This window comes from Ambystoma mexicanum, chromosome 7p (assembly GCF_040938575.1).
Source record: "Ambystoma mexicanum isolate Mex_15411 chromosome 7p, UKY_AmexF1_1, whole genome shotgun sequence".
Lineage (NCBI taxonomy): Eukaryota > Metazoa > Chordata > Amphibia > Caudata > Ambystomatidae > Ambystoma > Ambystoma mexicanum.
This window is the reverse complement of record NC_090939.1, coordinates 778,628,593-778,650,457: the sequence shown is the minus strand read 5'-3', so window position 1 is coordinate 778,650,457 and position 21,865 is coordinate 778,628,593. Positions and strand designations below refer to the sequence as shown.

The following is a 21,865-nucleotide window of genomic DNA, read 5'->3' as shown; positions in this document are numbered from 1 at the left end:
CCCTCACACCCCTATCATCTGGTCCGACCATTTCATTGTCCCTTTCAGCATTCGCTCACCCGCCCCGTACCTGAACCAGAACCTCTGAATCTACGCAAATGCTGGAAGAAACTAAAATTCCTTCAGGACCTGACCCACACGCTCCTTCAGTCTTCCCCCTACCTCCACACGCAATGTACCCTTAACCCCCAACACCTTTGACACATGGCTCAATACCTCATTAATCCCGCTCACGCCCACCTACCAATCACCCACTCGCCATGGCCCTTTTCCAAGATGGTTTACACCTGAACTCAAGACTGCAAAACAACTATACAAATCCCTCGAACGCAAATGGCGGAAAGATAAAACCACCCTGAGCAGATCCACCTTAGCCCGGCACCATTGCCACTACAAAGCCGAAATCCGGAAAGCAAAAAAAGCCCACTACAACTCTTGAATCCTCAACAGTGGAAACCCCAGCAGAGAACTCCACAAAATGATCTCTGAATTCACCAAACCTTCATGTACCACCACCCAAACAAACTCTTCCCAGTCACTCTGCGACTCACCCTCTCTCCACTTCTACACCACTGCTCTCGAAAGAACAAACTCCCTAATCAACAAACTGGCCCTTCTGCACTCGCCACTCAATCCACCCTCCCCACCCGCCAACCCTCCGCCTGCAACTACAACCCAACCTACTTTCGACTCGCTCACACCAATATCAACTGACCAATTTACCAAACTTCTCTCCTCCCAGAAACCATCCGGCTCCCCGCTAGACCCCTGCCCAGCCTCAACCCTCAAAGAAATATTTGCATCTACCTGCGCAGGAGAATACGCGAGAACCATAATAAACAAGTCCCTCTCCTCAGGAATTTTTCCTTACGCGTTCAAAACTGCTCACGTCAAACCCTTCCTAAAAAAAAGAAAAACGGGCCATGACCCTCTCAACCCCAAAAACTATCGCTGCATCTCAAACACCAGGTTCCTTGCTAAACTCATCAACCGAACGCGTACTCCCAACTAAACGCCTTTGTCAAAGCCAACAATCTCCTAGACCCCGCTCAATCAGGTTTCAAACCTCAACACAGAACCGAAACTACTCTGACCTCAGTCTGGGGTCACCTTAAAAACACTGCAGACTCTGCGGCATGCACTGCACTAATCCTTCTTGACCTATGCGCCGCCTTTGACACAATGAATCACTCGATCCTCCTCGACCGCCTCCACTCCCTAGGAATCAGTGGAAACGCTCTCAAACGGATAGCATCCTTCCTTAACAATAGGAAGCAAAACCCTCCTCGTCTGCTTTACTTCCGCAGACCAACCAGTCAACACCGGAGTTCCACAAGGAGCGTGCCCATCAGCCCTCCTGTTCAACCTCTACATGTCCAACCTCCCACGAATAATCCACTCGCACAATACCCTGTGCTACAACTATGCAGACGACACCCAACTAAAATCTAAAACTCCTTAACTCAAAACTGTTACTCACCACTCCGAAATAGGCCGAAAATGCGGAGGAGTGACCTTGGAGATGATGGTGGTTCAAGAATCGATAGTCAGCCTTCCATCCCAGCTCCCCCGAGTACAAGACTCAGGCTTCCTCAAAGATGGGCTTTTTTCTACAATGTACCTCTCTGCTGTTTCAGTTGGGACAGACAGAGGTGTCAATTGAATAAAAGAGCGGGGATAACACACACCCCCAATACCAATGTTGCAAAGGAATACAAAGATATTAGACCGTGTTGAAGTTAAAGCACGTAATCAGAAGAGTTGAATTAAATGGGAAACTACCTAGATAAGTATTGGAGTGGAGCTTCCCCGGGGTGGATCTACAAGAAATATAACACAAGGAGTGGGATGTTCTAAAGAGCCTTTGAAGTAGCAGTCCCAACTTATATATATATATATATATATATATCGAATTGGTAGAACTAACCTGAAAAGGGATATTTTGAGGAAAGGAATCCAGGAAACAGAAAACAACAAAAGGAGAAAATAAACAGGAATGTTAGTATAGGGAAGTAGCCCCGAACGGCACAAGGGTCGCACTAGTGCCGGGTTGGTGCAGTTTCAGCAGAGCGTTTATATGCACTTGAAGACAAGTTCACAAGACAGTCACCCAATGTCCCAGAATCCAACAGAAGACAAGTATCCAAACAAGTCGTGGAGAGAAAATAGTAGCAGAAACGGGATTTGCCAATTAAGTATGTACCTGAGCCCACATGCATCCAGAGTAGATGTTGAAAAGTTCCGGATAGAAGACAGCAAGTCCTCTGCTTTGGTTCCGTGTGCAGAAGCGGCAACCTGGAATGAAGAACCGCAAGAGACAGAAGGGAGCCGGATCCAGTAACCTTCCGAGTCAAAAAACCAGACGAGCACGACAGGAATGAAGGAGGAGACAAGCCAATCCGGTAGTCAGGCGAGGGTCGAAACCAGGAATTCAGATGAGGAATCGTGTGGATAAGACACAAAGAAGTAACGGACGTAACCGCATGTAGCTTGTAACGCTAATTAGCAGCAACAAGCCCCTTGAAAGACAGTGGTTTTATAGTCGTAAGGGGGCGTGTCTTGCCGTACGTCTTCCACATACAGGACGTGTCAGATGACCCAGAGTCCGTCGTAGTTTGTACAGGCTCTGGTCCACAGAGGAGCTTGTAAAGAAGTCACATTCTGCAAGGAGGCCCGCACGGAAGCCTGAGTGTAACAAAAACCCAGCTGCCAACCCAAACTCGCAGCCTGCCTCCTTGACATGGACTACTGGATGACCACAAACCATCTCCTTTTAAACCCCTCCACCGAAATCATGGTGTGTGGCAACACCAAACTTCTTCCGCACCCTCTACCCTGGCGACCTGCCATGGGCAATTCCCTGACAACATCAAACTCAGTAAAAAACCTTGGATGCACTCTCGTCTCTGACTTAACCCTCTCGCACCAAGTCAACAACATCTCCAAGTCCTGCCACTACCACCTCAAAATTCTTAAGTGCATTTTTCCTTACCTCTGCTTTCCCAACAGACTTACTGCGGTCCAATCAACTGTAACGTCAAGACTAGACTATGCTATGCTAACTCCCTCTCCCTCGGAGTCCATGCGTACCACCTGACTAAACTACAAAGATCACAAAATGCTGCAGCCAAACCACTACTGGCTCTTGGCCCAAGGGATCACACCTCCCCAGCTCTCAAAACTCTGCACTGGCTCCCGGTTAGCCAAAGGGTGACCTTCAAAACCTTATGCATCTCTCACCGAGCAATGCATAAAACCGGACCTCAATATATACAGGACAAACTTAGACCCTACCATCCACCACACACTCTAAGATCAAGCTCTGGCCGCCTCCTTGTGATAACAAAAACCAACTCAGTTAGGCTAGGTGGATCATCATTCTCAGCCCTGGCCCCACTCAATGGAACTCACTTCCAACCCACATCCGACTCACCGAAGACCTCATTTCTTTCCGCAAATCACTGAAAATGTGGCTCTTCCCCTAAAAATCGACTCTTAACACAAACAGTTTAATCAACAACAATAGACAGTAACCCAAGGTTGCCGAATCAAAAAAGCATTGCGACCTGATCGTGAAAAACGGCTAAACTAAACAGAATGGAATGAAGTGGATGAAAGAAATGAAACTATGAAATGGTTGCAGTAGGTGTAACGGATGGAGCAGATGAAGCAGATGAAACGGATGGAGCAAATGAAAGGGACCCAGCGATCAGAAGGGACCAAGCCGACGGAAGGGACCAATGAGATAGAAAGAGATGCAGGGGATGGATGAAGTGGACGGAACGGACGAAGCGGATGGAACAAACAAACCAAATGAATAGAATTGATGCAATGGTTATAACGGATACAGTAGACAGTACAGTTGGAGTTGATGAAACAAATGAGGCAGAGGGAACAGGTGGAGTGGGTCGATGGAATGGAGAGGATGAACAGATGAAATAGGTGGAACAGGTAGATTGGACGAAACAGGCAGAGTGGACGGAACAGAAGGGGTGGATGGAACGGAACAGAAGGGGTGGATGGAACAGAATGAGTTGAGCGAAAAGTTGGAATGGACAGAACCGATGGAGCAGATGGTACGTATGGAGGGGATGGAACAGTAGATGGATCAGGTGAAGCGAATAGAACAGATGAGTGGATGAAACGGATAGAATGGATGGAATAAATAGAGCAGATGAAACAAAGGGAATAGATGGAATGGAACGAGTGGATGGTATGGATAGAGTAGATAGAACGGATGGACTAAATGGAACAGACCAAAGAGATGGTGTGGATGGAACGGACGGCCTTACTGAAAACCACCTGTGGGATGTTTTAACCCATTAGGCTCTGCCCCGCGGCATCACTGTGTGCTGGTGGCACCCGAATCAGCAAAATGGCAGCAAAAGTCCTATGCGTGCCAAAACCTATGAAAATTGCGCTTTGAAACCGGAAAAGATGGCTGCCAAATCTACTTTGGCTGTGGTGGAAGGAGACCTCACTGCTGAAACCTATCACTGGGCTGTCCAACATGTAAAAATGGAGCACAGATGAAAAGCAGGGCTTGTTGAAAGAAATCCGAAATCTGCTTTTAAATCTTTTCTTGGTTGCTAAAGAAAATACAGAATGCTGGTCCCAAACACCCGCAAACATCCAATCTTCTTGCGGGGTGTCCCATGCTATGGAATACAAGGAATTATTGTGCATTTGCAATATCCAGGAACGTTGAATTGGTCACAAAAACATCCACAGCCAGTTTGCCTGCCTGGGAAAGCTGTCAAAATCTGGGCACATTACCAGCGGCCGCCTGTGACTGTTTCAAAAGCCCATTTTCAAACTGTAAAGGTCGTACCATTAAGATCTAATGTCTCAAATCTAAGTGACTTGTTATCAAGAGCAAACTAGGTTGTCACTATTTATTTAAACTTCATAGTTTAGAGCTTAGAATCAGTGTTCTAGATGTTCGTTTTAAATTGTAAGTTTATTTTCAACAAAGAAAAATGTAATAAATTTACTTTTAAAAGTAAGCCTGATTCAGCCGAAACTACAAAGAAACTTCCCCTACTGGGAAAGACACCTCCCTTCTGCTTCCCACCAAACAGCCAGGAACTCACATTCAGGTGTTGATTAAGAGGGGAGGGGCACCGGAGCTGCTCTGGGAAGGAACAATGGGCCTTCCTGGGTTGAAAGGATATGCAGATTAAAGTGTCAACAGTGCTCTCTGCCAGAAGGAAGTAGGCGGAGATTACTGCTGGAGCTGCAAGAGAGCCAAGTAGGCGGGGATAGACAGTATTGTTGATTCACAATGAACCAAAAAGCAGATTTCTCATAAGACCGATCATTTACTGTGGACAATTCTTAAAAATATATAAACCCCGGACTTCTGAATCTAAATTTTTGCTGTACATTTTAAGAGGAGCCAGAACTCTGTGCTATGTTCTGGGACATAACTGTAGAAATTGTGGTTTTATACCAAATGTAATAATGTCAGAAGTATGAAACTTCACAACCTTATGCCCCTATGCAATGCGCACATGTGTACCAAGTTTGGACAAAACAGATAGTGTCCCAGACAAAAAGTGCGAAAATCTGTCAGATCCAGACGCAAGATCCTACAGAGACGGGGTTTGGAAGAATATTTGCTCCACAAAGTATGGGATATAGATATGCTATTGTTAACAAGTTTGTAAAATTGTAAATATGTATTATATGAAAAGTAGATTTCATGTTCAAAAGCCAAGGGGAGGATTCCATAGCCCATAAAACCGCATCATCATGATGACATTCTGTTTTCCCCTCCAATCAAGGGAGAGAGCAGACTTTAGCCAATGGACTATCTAGGGGGTGCGCCTAGGATAATTCAGCATGCCCACCCCTTTGTCAAACACATAAATAGAGACAGCTGAGGACCTAGAAAGGGACACACTGATCAACCCACCATCCCGATTTCAGTGAAGCACTCTGCAGGAGAACCATCCTGTCATGATCTCTGCTTCCAAAAGATCAGGACTTGCCCGACTCCCTTGGAAGCAGACCCAACTGCCAGCCAGTCCCAATTGGGACCTTTTGGACCCTGTCCTGGCGCCAGTGGCACCAGGCTCATAAAGATGCCCAGTCCCAGCGCTGGAAGCGCCGGGCTCATAATGCTTGGGTGGACTTACCTGCCAGTTGAACCCCTGATCCTCTTCTGTTTGGGACTACTTTTCCTGTTGGGTGGGGCAGGAGCCACTCCCTAGGTTCAGAATACTGGAACTCTTCTGGAAAGCAGGAACTCTTTTCTTACCTAGGCGTGGCTGTGGAAGGGACACCTAAGCACTACAGGAGGCTATTTAAACCACACCCGATGGATGAATCTTGCTTTGTGTTATTCTGCATTCTCTGCAGCAGAACGCTCATCGTGTCTTCTGCTTCTGATCCTGGGCCTAAGGGAACAAAGGCTTACCATCCTTGAATCCAGTCTTCAGCAGCACCTGTAAAGACAAAAAGAACAGGTTAGCACTACGGTCTTCAGTGGCAGCGCATCTCTTACCTGGTCCATCGGCTGTCACCAACGCCTCGCGCTGCATTCCGGCATCTGAAAGACAAAGGCTTACCTACTCTTCGCATGCTCCGGAGGTCTTCGCACTGCATTCCGGCATCTGAAAGACAAAAGCTTACCAGCTCTTTGCACGCTCCGGAGGCCTTCGGCGCTGCATCCCGCATCTGAAAGACAAAAGAAGGTGCGTTTAAAGACATTGGGCAACTTTATTACTCACGTGCCATTACTCCTTCCCACGCCGAATCCAGTGGGTATTCCAGCACCCTTCAGCTTCTCTAAAGCTCCGAACTTGTACCTGCAAGATAAAAGGGACAGTTAGTGCGCATCGTGAAGCAGGCTACAAGCGCTTACTTACGTGCTTCCAGGCGCTTCTATTCCTCACGCGGGTTCGATCCTCAACTCTCATCAGCCCGCCATCCGCCATCGCCGGAACCCTGCAAAACAAGAGATATCATTACAAAAGACTTTTAAGACATTTGAAGTGCCCAGAACTTACCGTTCGTGCAGTTGACGGACAGCAGTCCTCTGAGGTCAAGAGGCCTGCACCCTTATCCAGTGAAGAAACTGGTTACGGCGCCCTGCCCCGAGGCAGATGGAGAGCTTGGCGTTCACTTACCTAAGACATCTTACTCTTCGAGTCAGACATACAGTGCACAGAGGTCCAGCCCAAAGAGCCAACCGTGTGTTACACATCACCTTTGAAGATACGGCATTCACCCAGTCAAGACCGGCGCCTCTGCGGGAATCAGGTGAGCGTTACACATCCATACTCCTTGTTCCAAACCACAAAAACTTTGCAAGCTGAAAGGCTCGGAGCATAGCTGAACCACTTTTAGCTGGGCCTAACTTCCAGAACCCATCCCTCCACTTTAAAGGAAAACCAAAAAGGAGCAGCCAGGCTGTGATGTAACTGCTTGCCTGCCAAAGAATCATTTTCATAACCAGAAGGGCAGATTAAACCCTGTGCCGTGCTGTGCAGACCAGAGAGCCATTGCAGATCCAGTCCAGTCGTTCGTGCGGTGCCCAGAGGGCCTTGCTGATCGCTGACCAGACCAGTCCGGTGTGCCCAGCAGTCTGTCCCAGAAAGCATCCCTGACGGGTCCATTCAAAACATGTATCCATAGTACAGGATTGTCACTAGCCTGGGTACTATCCATAGTCATCCCTATCAAAATCAAATCCATTTTATATCCAGAAGTGTATTGTTAGAAATCGTTTTGTCTTGCGTGAACTTTCTCTTATCCTATAGTCCTTCTGTAATGATACTGTTAAAATCATCTTTGCGCTGATATATTTTATCTGAAGAAAGGCAAACGTCTCGGCGGGCAAAATCCTGATTGGTGACGTCCTGATCTGGTGCTTGTGCTGTTGTGTAGTTTGTATTTTCATAGTCTATTCCTAGTGTAAAGAAACCTTGTTTGTATTTTAAAAAGCGCATTCTTGTTTTGCATTTTTCCTCTTTCTGAAAAGAAAAAAAAGGTTCCTAACTTCTTCATGCTAGAAACGGAAATTAAGTGCCTACTTGAAGTTAACATCCTAAGCTTTCTAAAGAACCCAGAACCGCAGCTCAACTCCTTAAAGTCTTTCTGCAATCGCACTTACCCCGGACAGAAAAGTTTGCCGCCAATTTTTCATTTGGCTCAAATCTATAACGTGTGAAATAGCTTTTCATTGCACCTGACCTCAAAATTAAGTTTTCAACTTGCTTATAACTCTTAAATCATTGCTGGTGTTTGTGTGATACCATACAAAGCGGCTCCCATTAGAATTTCAACCATTTCAGTGAATTAAATCCATTTTCAGTGTTTTCCCCCATTCATTCAAGCCAACTTTAAAACCATTTTTGACAAGTTTGCAATCATTTCTGTTTCTCTCTGTGTTTGCTGGGGGAAATTGGGATTGATACATTTGCTTAAATTCTGTATTCCTGAAACCTGTTCTCTCTCTATCTCTTTATATTGCATATTGGGGGGGATTGAGGAGTGTGCAGGAAGAAATATTAACCACATTGCCATTTGATTGAACACACACAAAAGCATTATTTCTATGCTGCATGATTTTTCCCATCATTACTCCTTGTGATTAAGGAGATTGTATAGTGTGACATCGACCCATTGGTGATTATTGTAGAACCATTAAAAATAATGTGATATATATTGTGCAATACATAATAAATATTTTAACTTTGCAAACCAGCCTGCTTCCTGGTTCAGTGTGACCAGGGGGGGGGGGGGTTCAAAGAGAGGGGCGTGAGATAAGTGGTACATCGTTCAGAAATAAAAGAACTTGTAGACACAACTAATTAAGGGTTTCAGCTGTGCATCACACGCTAGGCACTGACTTAGGTGAAGTGCCGGGTTGAAATCACTTACACACCATTTCACAATACTACGCTTACTCTCTCCTATACACCACCACTCAACAAGAACACAGCGATACTATGACACATTCGCTATAGCTGTTCTAATACGAACCCCTGCCTCTTACTCCTCAACATCCTAATTAAACACAGCTAGCTCAGCACGCACTGCAAGCCTAAGCGTCTCCTCAGGCCTAACGCAGCCAGAAATGAGTCTGGGTGTCAACCCTCCAGAATGAGCACATATTCCTGACCTCCCAAACACCCAACCTACTGCTAAGAAGCAGCTATCATGCAAGTGCCTCACCAGCTGCACTGCTCACATATCCGGTGCACCCACACACCTTGCGACTCCCTCTCTCAACTGACTTGAACTACCGTTCCCGAGGGCGTTCAACCTACCAGCGCTAGAGATAATACCAATGATACATAAGGTGCTATATAAATGCAAAGTAACATAACATAACTGACAACTTCAGAGACCATGCTGAAAGGGAACGCAAGTGCCTAGATAACCAGTCAGCAGCAAGGCAATATGGTGAGGGGGGAACAACCGGGCAGAGTGCTCGCCCGAGTCGTGCAGCATGGGGAAGGCAACCACCACATCCCACTCATGTTGGACGCTGCTTGGGTACTAGTCCACACGGCTTCGGAGTAAAAGAGGTGTTCCGAACCTCCTTTTATGCAGCACTTTATGACAACAATGATGTAGTACCTTGCACTGACATTGACTAATTCTTGAATGGCCTACCGCTCTCTGTACTATCTGATGAAGCCAGAGATGCTCTCGGCGCCCCGATGAGTGCCAAGGAGATTATACTGGCCATCAACGCTCTGCCTGCTGGCAAGGCTCCTGGCCCAGATGAGATCACCATGGACTTTTATAAATGCTATAAGTCCCTCCTTTACGCCCCACTTGTCTGCACTATGGGAGAATCCAGTTGCAGTGCGAAGTTACCCCCCCCCCCACACTTTAGAGAGGCAGTTATAATGGTGCTCCTTAAGTCTGGTAAGCCTTCTAACCATTGTGGCTTATACCGCCACTGTCTCTCATCAACAGTGACGTTAAAATACTTCCTACAGTGATAGCCCTCCGACTCTGCCCCTATATGCCTTATCTGGTGCACTCTGACCAATCCGGTTTTGTTCCCGGCCGCTCAATGGCCCTTAACTTAAGGTGCCTATTTAACATTCTAGCACGTGTGGACCCGGGGGTGGCAGCTGTGGCGACCACACTAGACATCCAGAAGGCCTTTGGTTCGATTTCCTGGCAATTTCTCTGGGCTGTCCTTAAGAGCAATTTCGACCCCAGATTTATCTTGTGGGTACAGTTACTTAACACACAGTCTGTCGCCAGGGTCTGCACCAGTGGTCTGCACTTGTCCCGAATTGATATCTGCAGAGGAACCAGGCAAGGCTGCCCACTTTCTCCACTAATCTTTGCTGTAGTCATGGAACCTCTAGCCAACCTAATGCAACAGAATCATGCGCACAGGGCATACAACTCTCAGCCTCTCCCAAAATGATATTGCTGTACGCCGATGATGCATTACTGTAGGTCAGGAACCGGGATGAGAACCTTGGCCCTATAATGCGTGACATTCACTGCTTCGGGCTCCTTTCCAGACTCAGAGTTAATTGTACCAAGTCAGACCTTTTTACGTTAACAGATGCCACTACTGCTCCACTTGACCTCATTGGATTTGCTTGGTCCCCCGATGAGATTAACTACTTTGGTTTTGTAGAGGAGGTCCCAAATAAAGCCTGCATTCCAGTCACCCATTTTGAAGTACCAGGAACGTTCACACCAAAATATGTGACGTATGATGAGCAAATAAACCAGTAGATAGCCGCAGTAGGGCTCTGCCCAGTACCCATCAGAAGAGCAACATCTATTGAAGTACCAATACCCAGAAAACCATGGGCAGTAAGGTATCCATTGAGAAAACCCTACCAGCAAATGAGATGAAATGAAGATTGCCTAAGTACCATCCCGGAAGAGAAAAAAAAGGCCTTAATGGAAGACGAATGGTGACGTCACAAGGACACGGACGGACTCACAGACAGAAGAAATGACGACCCAAGCATGACACAAAGAGACTAAACATCATGAATAAGGATATCGGGAACCTAGAAGAAGAGAATGATGTTGAAATACAAAGAAGCTTAAGCTGTAAGCAGGATGCGGATATTCAACCAGCTAACGCCTGTACATATGTTTGTAACTGCAAGAAAGCTAAGAAAACAGTACAGCTTCCTATGTTAAGTAGAAGAATAGCGCGGCAAGCGCCATCATACATAATCTACCTCAAAACGAAGCACAGTATTATAAATGAGATTCCACTTTGCACGAAAATCAGAATCAACTCAGGTTACTAGAGGCCAAACAAGACAAGATTCATATTCTATTAAAACGAGAAGAGACGGCTGAATCGAAACTCGGCAGATGCAACTCGTGCCAGGAGAGCCAAGGTCATACCAATATAAGGAACGAACAGTAGCTACATACAACTGAAACTTAAGAACAGAATATCCTGTCTTTGAAAGGTCGAGATAAGGAGGAACAGGCAAGTGGCAAGCTGAATAAGAATTAAATCCACAAATTGAGAGAACCTAGACAAATTCACGGTGTGGGTAGCACGTGACCAGCCGAGCGAGAAGGAGCACAGGTTCACACCTACGCCTGGCATCCGCCCAGGCAGAGATATCAGAACTTTTCCAGACAGAAGATGCAGTTCGACGCCAACCATAGTAAAATAATTGACACATAGTTGCTAAAGCGATAATGGATTGTAACCTTAATTGTAGGAAGGCCGGGTAGCTGAGGGGCACCCTGTACCTACTGACCGTTCTGTGTGCTGCTAAGCAAAGTGGAAACGTATGCATGGGGTTGATGCCAACACAATCACAATGGACCAAATAATCTAGGGTTCTATAGTTAGTCGAACCAATGGGATGTCGTACTAGTGACGTCTAAAGTAGTCCTTTTTGAAGGAAGGGCTTAGACGCCCACCTGACAGCGTTTACCCAATCCCCCTCACTCCGTTACCATATACAGATATAGTACCTATACTAAAGTTACTTTTTCCTAACCAATAGAATTGCATGTTAACTTTTGAGTGTTACACATCAATTATGAGGAGTTTTGAGTATAAATGTCACTGTTTGTATGAAGTTGATTGGAGTTGAAGCGAGACGGACTATCGCATCACTGCTGATTGCCATGACTCACTGTTTTTTGTACTTGTCATTAAACAGACTCCCTTTGCCAAACCATGGAGTTGTCCTTATTGATTGGTGTTGAGTAATAAATCTGCACCCCCATCCATCTCAAAGGTGCAGCTATCTCGTCTTAAAGTACTTCGGCACAAACCTCGGCTCCATGGACCGGCCGGGGGTCTCCGGAGTACAGGTTTACAGTCACGAGGCACCAAACCTCGCTGTACGACCAAATGATGGGCACTACCTGCAACAACTCTCTGTTAAGATATGGGCCTGGGTTAAATTACCTATGACCCTTGCGTGCTGTGTGTCTCTCCTTAAGATGGTGGTGTTGCCGCAACTATTATTTTTTTTTTTTTAAAAGTATTTTTATTGGTTTCGTGATATGATAAAACATTACAAACTCGTGAATTAAACAAGTGAAAAAGAGAGAAAGAGAGAATAAGATGGGGAGAAAGAAAAGAAAAGAAAAGAACAAAAGGAAACTTATCCTAAACAACTATAGTCTTCGTGTAATGTAGTAAGTGAGGTCCATGATGGTGATTCAGTCCAGAGTATGGCTTCTCAGGAAGTGGAGGGGAACAGCTGCAAGAGGCATATACTTTGTAATGATGGGAGCCTGTCACTGGGAACCGCAACAGGTGTTCAAGGGGGCTTATGGTCCGCGTCGAAGAGCATGCCCGTCAGAAGGGCCCTCCAAGCGACCAAGGAGCCGCCTGTGGCTTCTCCACTAGATGTAGTTCCTTCCTGCCAGGCTCTGGTCTCTGCCGTCGTCCACCTCGCCATTTCGTTTAGCCATCGCTCGTGTCTGGGGCCCGCTGGTGTCTTCCAAGCCATCGCTATAGTTCTTTTGACAAGTATACATGAAATGTCCATTAATTTCACGAGGTGTTTGAATTTACTCGGTCTAGGGTATGTACCCAATAGGCACTCTCCTGGTGACCATTCGTATCGCTCCATGCCGGCGTCTCTACAGGATTGCTTGGCTTTCGACCAGAGTGTCATCACTTTGGTGCAGGACCAGAACATGTGGATCATGTCTGCCTTGTCGTTCCCGCACCATGGGCACACCGGTGGAACCTTCGCGTTGAACGAGGCAACCCTGTGGGGGGTCATGTAAGTTCGATGAAGGACGTTCAATTGTATCTGGCCAAATCTGGAGTTTCTCGAGACTTTCTTGGGGAATATTAGTGCTCTTTCCCATTCTTTATCAGTGAGCGGGGCTGCGAGGTCTGCTTCCCATTTCGCCCTCAGTGTCGCTCCCTTAGGGTTTGGTTTGTCAATGAGCCTGTTGTATAACCTGGAGACTGGTCTCCATCCATCAGAGAGGTCATACATTTCTTGTAGTAGAGGGTCCGAGGTAGGTTCCTCTGGCCAGGTGGGCCACTGATTCTTGGCGGTACGTTTGAGCCTATGGTACCAAAGGAACTGACCTTTGGGTAGCCCTTCGATTTCTTGGATCGATTCAAAGTCCCTGAACACTCCATCTTCAAACATGTCCCCCCATGTGTATATCGCGGCTTCCTCCCACTTCCTTGCTATGGGGAGGTCTGCCTCCTTCTTGCACGCATCTGCCATTATGGGATGGTCCGAAGAGTATGGGTGTTGTACCCTCCTGATGTGGCAAGTCCTGGTCCATATCTGTCTGCCAAGCCCGACAACCATGGGGGTTTCCGGAGAGCGGCAGAGGGGATCCCACAGGGTTTCCTTGGGTGTTAAGTTGGTGTGGTTTGCCGCAACTATTATACCAGCTTCTTAATGTTCAGATGTGGCCTGGGGTAGCAATGTTTGATGCACTTAAAGTCGCAGTTAACAGCTTCCTGTGGCACTCTGGTGCAGTAAGGCTCAAATGGGCCACGCTCACGAGACCATACAGTCAGGGAGGTCTTGCTGCTCCAGACTTCGAGAAATATTGGCTGGCGGCCCAGGCCCAATATGCAGCCCACTGGTTCACCGAGGCCTATTACGCCTGCATGTAAAGATTGAGCGGCTTGCCGCAGCTCCTCGGGACGTCCGCTCCTTGGTTCTTGCCCCACTATGGAAAGGCCCCGGGTTGCCAGTCCACCCGCCCCCACTGCGTTCGACTGGGATAAAATACACCAACTCATGCCCATTCCATAAGGATTTACCACTATGGAATCTCCTCCCTGGGTTCCCTAAAAAGAAATCGGCAAATCTGACGTGCACAGGTGGGCGGAGATCAGCTATTCCAACCTGGGTGATATGTTTGTTATGGATTCCTTTATCTCTTGGCCCGACCTGCCCGGTCCCCCTGGTGGGCGTGGCGCTCGCTGGCTGGCTGCAGTATGCGGGTCTGCGCTGCACGTTCAAGGATGTGTGGAGGGAGTGCCCTAGGCTGCCCTCAGATGAGCCGCTTTGACCACTGGGATAGTATCCATATTGTAAAGAGTGCTGCAGGCTCGAGCCTGCAAATCACTACTCAGCCTTCGCGAGGCTTGGGGCGGAGACCTGGGTTTAGAAATCAAGGATGATGGCTGGGGAGCTATGTGCATGCAGACACACTCAGTTTCTCTCAACGCTAGATTCCAGCTAAATCAGTTTAAGGTATTACACAGATTTCACTACACCCCTGCTAGGCTCCACCTCATGCCCCCGGCTCAGTCCCCCCCTTTGCCCTAGATGCCACTCAGATGATGCAGACTACTTACATATGTTGTGGTCTTGCCCCAAAATCCCTGAGTACTAGGCTGTCTGCGCTGCAGTTTCTGAAATGTTGGACTATGTTGTTGAGCCAAGCCAATGAATTGCCTGTTTCACGAGTTCTCATCGTTGCAGCGTGCCCATCATAAACTTGCCAGTCTTTGCACAATTCTTGCTGTGCACTGTATATTACTGTTATGGTTGAGACCAGCTTCCCCCGCCGTAATTCAACGGCTCTTGGATGTTACCTGGGCATCTAACCTTGAGGTACGATGGTCCTCATTGCAACCGCCATGTGGCAGGCCCAAGGACATATGGCAACCCTTCCGGGCTTAACTGCAAACGCTTGCTGATAAAAATCCCCCCCCCCCCGATTCTCACCTGAACCCAATTATGTGCTCTCTACATTTGTGTATGTTTCCACTCCTGACAGGAAATATGTGACATCACTAACGTAACACTGTTTTGATGTACGGTCACAGTTGTCCTAACAATGCCTTGTTCAGTACTGTTGGTATGCCAGCACTTGTCACTTTGTCTAGCACCTAATAAAGTTTAAAAAAATAAAAGAATACAAAAAAAACGTACCCACACACTTGGGACCATTCTCACTTCTGCCTCTCCGTTGAACATCTTGGCCCCGCACTTAGTGGAACTATTTAACTCCTTTCAAGCCACGGGGTGTAGTACACCATCCATGGAAGAATCTCTAACAGTACGCCTTTTAAAACCTGGAAAAGACCCAGAGGATTGCGCCTCTTACCGGCCCATAATACTAATGAGCAATGATGCAAAAATCTTCTATAATATCTTAGCATTAGACTCGCTAGGGTCCTGAACGATCTAGTACACCCGGATCAGACAGTGTTTATCCCGGGCTGCACCACCCAAGACAACATCAGGCACATTCTTAACTTGATCGAGAGTGCCACGAGGGAAGGGGGGGAGCTAGCAGTAGTATCTCTCAACACCCACAAAGTGTTTGATCGACTTGACTCGGGCATATTGGCAAGACACTGGCCAATTTTGGGTTTGGTCCAAAGTTCACTAAATGGGTTCTTGCCAACTACCAACATCCCACTACATCCCTGAGAATCAACGGAGTGGCGTCCCCGAATTTGACCATCTCTCGGGGTACTTGTCAGGGCTGTCCCCTATCACTTTTACTATTCGCCCTTTCGATGGAGCCATTTGCTTCCAGATTCCGCGCCAATCCGCGGATACGGGGCATAAAGGTGGGAGACCACTGCTACAAAGTCTCCCTATACGCCGATGATGACGTCCTCTCCCTGACTCAGCTGGCGACTCCTTGGGGGCATTGTGGCAGGACATCTCAGCGTTCGAAGAGGCATCAGGCTTTAAGGTCAATTAATTGAAACCAAGCGCCTTGGGGGCACACATTCCTCACAGGCGCAGGGACGCAATGGCGGGCACAGGGCCAATATCGTGGGTCAAAGCCCAAATCACTTAGCTTGGGGTCCAAATACTGAATAAAGCAGAGGAAGTGTACTCAGCCAATTTCCTGCAGTTATTCAAAGACCTATGGAGCGATCTAGACCTCTGGCATAATCAGGAAGTGTCATGGCTCGGAAGGATCTCTGCCCTCACAATGAATCTTATCCCGAGGTTACTCTATCATTGCCTCTTTCTGCCCATAACAATCCCCAAGGGAGAGTTATGGAAACTACAAAGAGGAATGATGAGATACATATGGGGTATATAAAGCCATGGGTAGCTAGGAAAAAGTCATGCTCCGAAGCACCCCCAGCGGTGGCCTTGGAGTCCCAGATATATCCAGGTACTGCCTAGCGGCGCCACTATCCCACTCCTTTTCATGGCACGACACAGACAATCTGCTCCACTGGAAGCAAATAAATGAGTCACATAGCACAACCCCACTCGGACCCGGCCGATAAGCAGTGGCCCAGGGCTCGGCCCGCTGGCATCCACCAAAAACACGGTTCAAAGATGGAGGAAAACCGCGATTCGATGGGGCGCCAGGTTCTCCCTGGGCCTCTTACCCCAGTTTGGGATAAACCAGAATTCACACAGGGGATGGGGTCAGCGGGGTCCGTAGATGGCGGGAGGGAGGATTGATGTAGATTGATAATGGGCTCCCCCTCTATCCTTTGAAGACTGCAAAGTAAAATGTCTCTGGAAGCGGAAAGGTGTCAGTACACCCAGCTCTGGCATTGGATGTCACAAGATCAAAGGCACGGAGTAGGGAGCTCAACGCATTAGAATTCACTTTAACAACAGCAGCCCGAAGGGAAAAATCTTGCTCCTCTACAAGCTCCTAGACCGGGGGGGGGGGATCTCTGGAAGAAGGAGAATGACATGCTTAAGTGTGAAAGAGATTTGGGGAGGGAGATGGGGACCGAGGAATGGGGTCGTATTTGTACCCATACACATAGGAGTTCCAGGTGTGTCACAAATAAGTAGGGGGCAGTGAAGGTATGCTACAAATGGTATGTTACCCCAGAAGTCCTGAACAAGTGCAATCCGGCAGTATACACGCAGTGCTGGAGGGGAGGTGAGGGCACGGGATCGCTCTTCTACCTTTTGTGAACCTGTCAAAAATCAACCCAATTCTGGAAAGAGATTGTAGCTCAGGTCAAGCTCATCACGGGGTTAACGAACCCCTCGGATAGTTCTATTGGGGGGGTACAGGTGATTAGCGTTCCCATTGACAGGACACATGGCAGACCTAATTACGCACCTCCTCTCTGCAGCTTAGATCGCCATCGCCAGGCTCTGGAAATGCGCTGAGGGGCCGGTGGTTGCCTTAGGGTGGGCAAAATGTTGGGACACAGCCGTAGCGGAGAACATTACAGCTGCTCACCTAGGGAAAATTGGGAGATTTCAGAGCATCTGGTTCCCCTTCTTTGATTACGCTGAACAGGTCCTGGTGGTGGTGCGTAAACCACCTTCCCTCAGACGGTGCACAAAAAACTAACCCTTGGAAAGAGGACTGGGGGCCTGAGGCAGGCGATAACAGACCCTGGTTCCACTAACAGAGCTGGCTAAACCCCAATCTCAAGCCTATTTCAACCGTCACTCAACCTTCAGGGTTGATCCTTGTACGTGGGTAGGGGATGTCATCTTGTTACTAGCATTTGGCAATGTGATGATTTTATGTTATACTCTGCTGGCGCCCTGATTTTTGTTTTGTTCTCGTTTGCTGTTCCATTTATTACTGTTTTCCACTGTTGAAAATGAAAATAAAAAGACGATATTGAAAAAATATATTGTTAGGTGGAAATAGCCTACCTTTATCCCATAGCACTGTCTAGGAGCAGGAACGTCATGAAGATTAAGAGCCCAGCCATTAAAAAACATGCAAACTCTTTTACCCATTTGCTTATTTGATTAAACTCGTGTGAGTTTGCACTCACCTGGCCCGTGCCAATTTGTACCCTGTAATCCAAGGATTGACAAGCATAAAATATTACTCATAATGTGTAAACTGCATTTAATTCTACAGCAATGTATTCTCATCTTGTAGAACACATTAATGTTAAGTGATTCTCATCTCTATTACCGATCAGCAGCAATACGGGGGCCTGTGGGGCAGTAATTAATATATACCTTAAACTCTTTCCTTGTGACACTGTGCTTGAAGCAATCTGGGATCTCTACCACAAGGATTGGTCTACACAACTTTTGACAGGAAAATGCAAACTAATCCAACAGTCAAAACGTTGCTTATTTTAAAAAGGAAAATTGGGCAGGCACTCGGAAAATTCAGCAGAGTAAAAGGAAAGAGGACAATGGTAGGAAAGGTTGGGAAGAGTAGGATGAATTGAGAGAAGGAAGCGCACACTAGCCATCATGTTAATGGCAAAATTGGAAAACAAACCACCGAAAGGAATGGAGCAGGAAAAGGTGAAGCTTCATCGATATATAGTAACAATGCATTGACATTAACACATATTGGACCATAGATGTGAAATATAATGGGACTACATTCTAGGAAGATACGCAATTGATTAGAGAGGGGCATGACAGGAAGGCAGGGAGATGGGGAGTGGGGTGGGGTTCACTTACTGCTGATACTCCATGTACGCAAGGACGGGCCAAAGCAGCATAGGTATTTTGATCCCTTATATGATGGGCATTTCATCATCAGTCAGTAAGGAGAATGTAAGATGGTAAGAGAATGTATATAGTGAATGCAGTGAATGTGTATGGCTCAAATTTAGAGAAGGGTAATTGCTCTTCAAGAATAAGATTACAAGACTATCCAGCATAATGAGTCATGCAGAATAGTCAGAAAGTTACATTTCCACCTCATGTCAAATTTAGATTTGGGGCATGCTATACATTAGCTTCTCGTTCACCAGAGGCAGCTGCTGCTTACTGGGGGATGCATGACACACAGGAGCTGCTTTTAGCTTCTGCTCGTCAAATCTTTATTTTTGAGAACTATAAAGCATTCAATGATCAGAAACAAATTAGGTCCGCCTCTTCTAGTGAAACTCGCACTACTTCCTATGGTAAGAATCCTCTATTCAACAAACATAATGGAGGGCATAAAATAGTGACATATTACTACTCCCATTACTCACCGTGCATCAGGTTCACACTCAGCTCAAATGTATTGTTCACCGGGTAGAAATAGTCCAGTATTTCACGGGGGACAAATACTTTAGGAACACCATTTCAGATCACTCGGAAGTGCGGAGTGGGGTAGAGGCACTCGTATAGTGTAGACCTAGGGGTTAAGAGCAGGAGCATTACTTAACCTAATCTTAAGGGACATAAGGGACAGGACTGGAAATGAAAAGAACAAGAAAGGATGGACAAGAGCCATTTAAAAAGTGGGGAAATGCATTTGCGCATACAAGATCTTGATATCCCTCAGAGACAGCAGAGATCAACTCAACAACAGATTAATAAACAGCAATTCAAATGCCTCAACAACGCAGCACCCCCATACCTAACAGAGAGAATGGTTAGGAGAACATCTACCAGCCCCTCCAGAATGGCTAACTCCTTTTGCCTGGAGATACCCAGATACAAGTTAACAAAATCTGGAGGCAACAGCTTCCCGGTGAAAGCTGCCCAATCATGGAATGCATTACCTCCAGCTCTCAGAGCTGACCAATCCTAACTCAGCTTTAGGCTTAATACCCTGAACTGGCTGTGGTCCAATGACACATGATCCCTACTGGACCTACTTCCGATGTATATACACCTATATATCGGATTTATGTAACCTACTGTACCTTTATGCTGGCTTTCCTTGTATATTTCCTGATGCCTTACTGTATCTACTTCACTGTTTAACTTAAGCTTTAAGTATACTTGTACCTTGTTGCACCTAGTTACCTACGGGTTTGGTGAACCCTACAAATCAATAAACAGCAAGAGTCTCGGGTTCAAACAGACCCCCCACAGCAGGACAGGCCCCGTTGAGACATCAAAGCCAAGTAAATGAAGCAAGCATCAGAAAGGTTTGAGAAATGTAATCATAAATTGCGCATAGCAAGGCAGCATGAAGGAATAGATAAAAATAGCAGTCAATTGGCATAGATGGTCAACTGAAGTTCCCAGACAAGAAATCACTGTTAAAGAAAATTCTGATGGAAGATTGGCATTAGGAAGATGTGTCATGAGGCTTAATTCCAGGGTCCAGAGGTCAACCCATTCTGGTGTACACAGCATTTCCACCGACTTATCTGGACTCTGTATGGCTGTGCAGTCAAGTCAACTCTTCAGAAGGTGAACAATGTGAAACACCTTCAAATACCAATAAGGAAAGGTTTGCAAAATAGAATTGTAAAAACGTTCTTTATGAAAAGTGGTGCAAAGGAATATGTACAATTTTTACAAATACATGGATACCTTTTTCCAGGTGTGAACACTCGCACACAAAAACCTGACCACACCAAGTCAAATATTTTAGGTCATCCAACTGGAACTTTCGGGAGGCAGACAGACAACTATAGATTTAGAAACCCCCAACTGCTATGTTATTCAATGGCCCAATAGGAAAGAATGGCAAAAAGAAAGTCAACGGCGACAAGTAGCAGATTTGTACATAGGTGTCAGGACCTGTACAAGATGACTTGTGTGGGTAAGCCCCCACCGCTCAACAACCTCACCACCCAGAAGATATAGTCTGTGGTAGTGCAGAAGGAGGGTAAAAGGAGCAAGGTGAGGTCATTGGTGAAGGAGCCCTCAGGCTGAAAAATAAGCACAGATTGGATAAGTACAGGAATACTTCCAACATCAACACCCTATGTGTGATAACCAGCTGGGGAAATCGGTGTTGGCAGATGCTAAACCTAGGCGACTTCACCAAAACCCTCCTTCACCCCAAGTCCGTAGTACAGGAGCCCCGCCCGCCAGGACACACTGCAGCAAAACCAAAAGCGTGGGGAGCTGCGCACAAAAACGCAGACAAATCTAATAACAGGATGACCCGGATAGAAGTATGTGATTGAGTGCAGAGTGTGCATACAACTCCACAGGAAGTGTAGAAAGAATAACAGCAATCCAAGAAACAAAAGGAAAATATAGCAATCCCAGCAGCACCACAAGGAAAATACAGAGGAACCACCAAAATAAGTAGAGCCAATCTCAAGAAGGTTGATGGTCAGATATGTCGGGAATCTAGTTAAGGCATAAGGGAGAGGGGAAGGAAAAGATGATTATTGGGGAAAAAACAGAGGGACAGACAATACGAGGACAGAAAACACAGAGAATGCATGCACAACAGGACCCGCAATGCAAGAGAACAGGGGCTCACCTACAAATGTTAAGGAGCGTGCATCATTGCAGCCAGCAGTGTTTGTAGACAGAGCGTCAGCGACGTGAGTGGCAGTCCCCTTCACCGTCACGAGTAATTTGGCGTCCGTTTGTGACGTTGCAGTAATGTGGCATGCATTGTGAACTGTAGGGCAAGCGCCGGGAACCCACCACTGTCTGTGGCTTTGTGTGCATGACCGTACCTCCTCTCAAGGGCAGAAAATAATAATGGGGGGCATGTATATTGGACTTCGGCTCCCAGTTGAGATCTTCCGGACTGTACACTTTCCAATCCACAATAAATAGCATTTTGCCACAAAGAACTCGGGACTCCCATGATGTCGTTGACCACC

General features: G+C 46.7%; 1 protein-coding gene across 3 annotated transcripts in view; it reads right to left on the bottom strand.

Moving 5' to 3' along the window:
• TGFBRAP1 (transforming growth factor beta receptor associated protein 1) overlaps positions 1-21,865 on the bottom strand; it is a 1,165,459-nt gene that overhangs the window by 1,124,615 nt on the left and 18,979 nt on the right. Inside the window, exon 2 of one of the 3 annotated variants that reach the window (XM_069636918.1) lies at positions 19,328-19,473. The exons of the other annotated variants lie outside the window; for them this stretch is intronic. The gene's annotated coding sequence lies outside the window, so the exon portion shown is untranslated. The remainder of the gene's footprint in view (positions 1-19,327; positions 19,474-21,865) is intronic. 3 annotated transcript variants of the gene reach the window in all.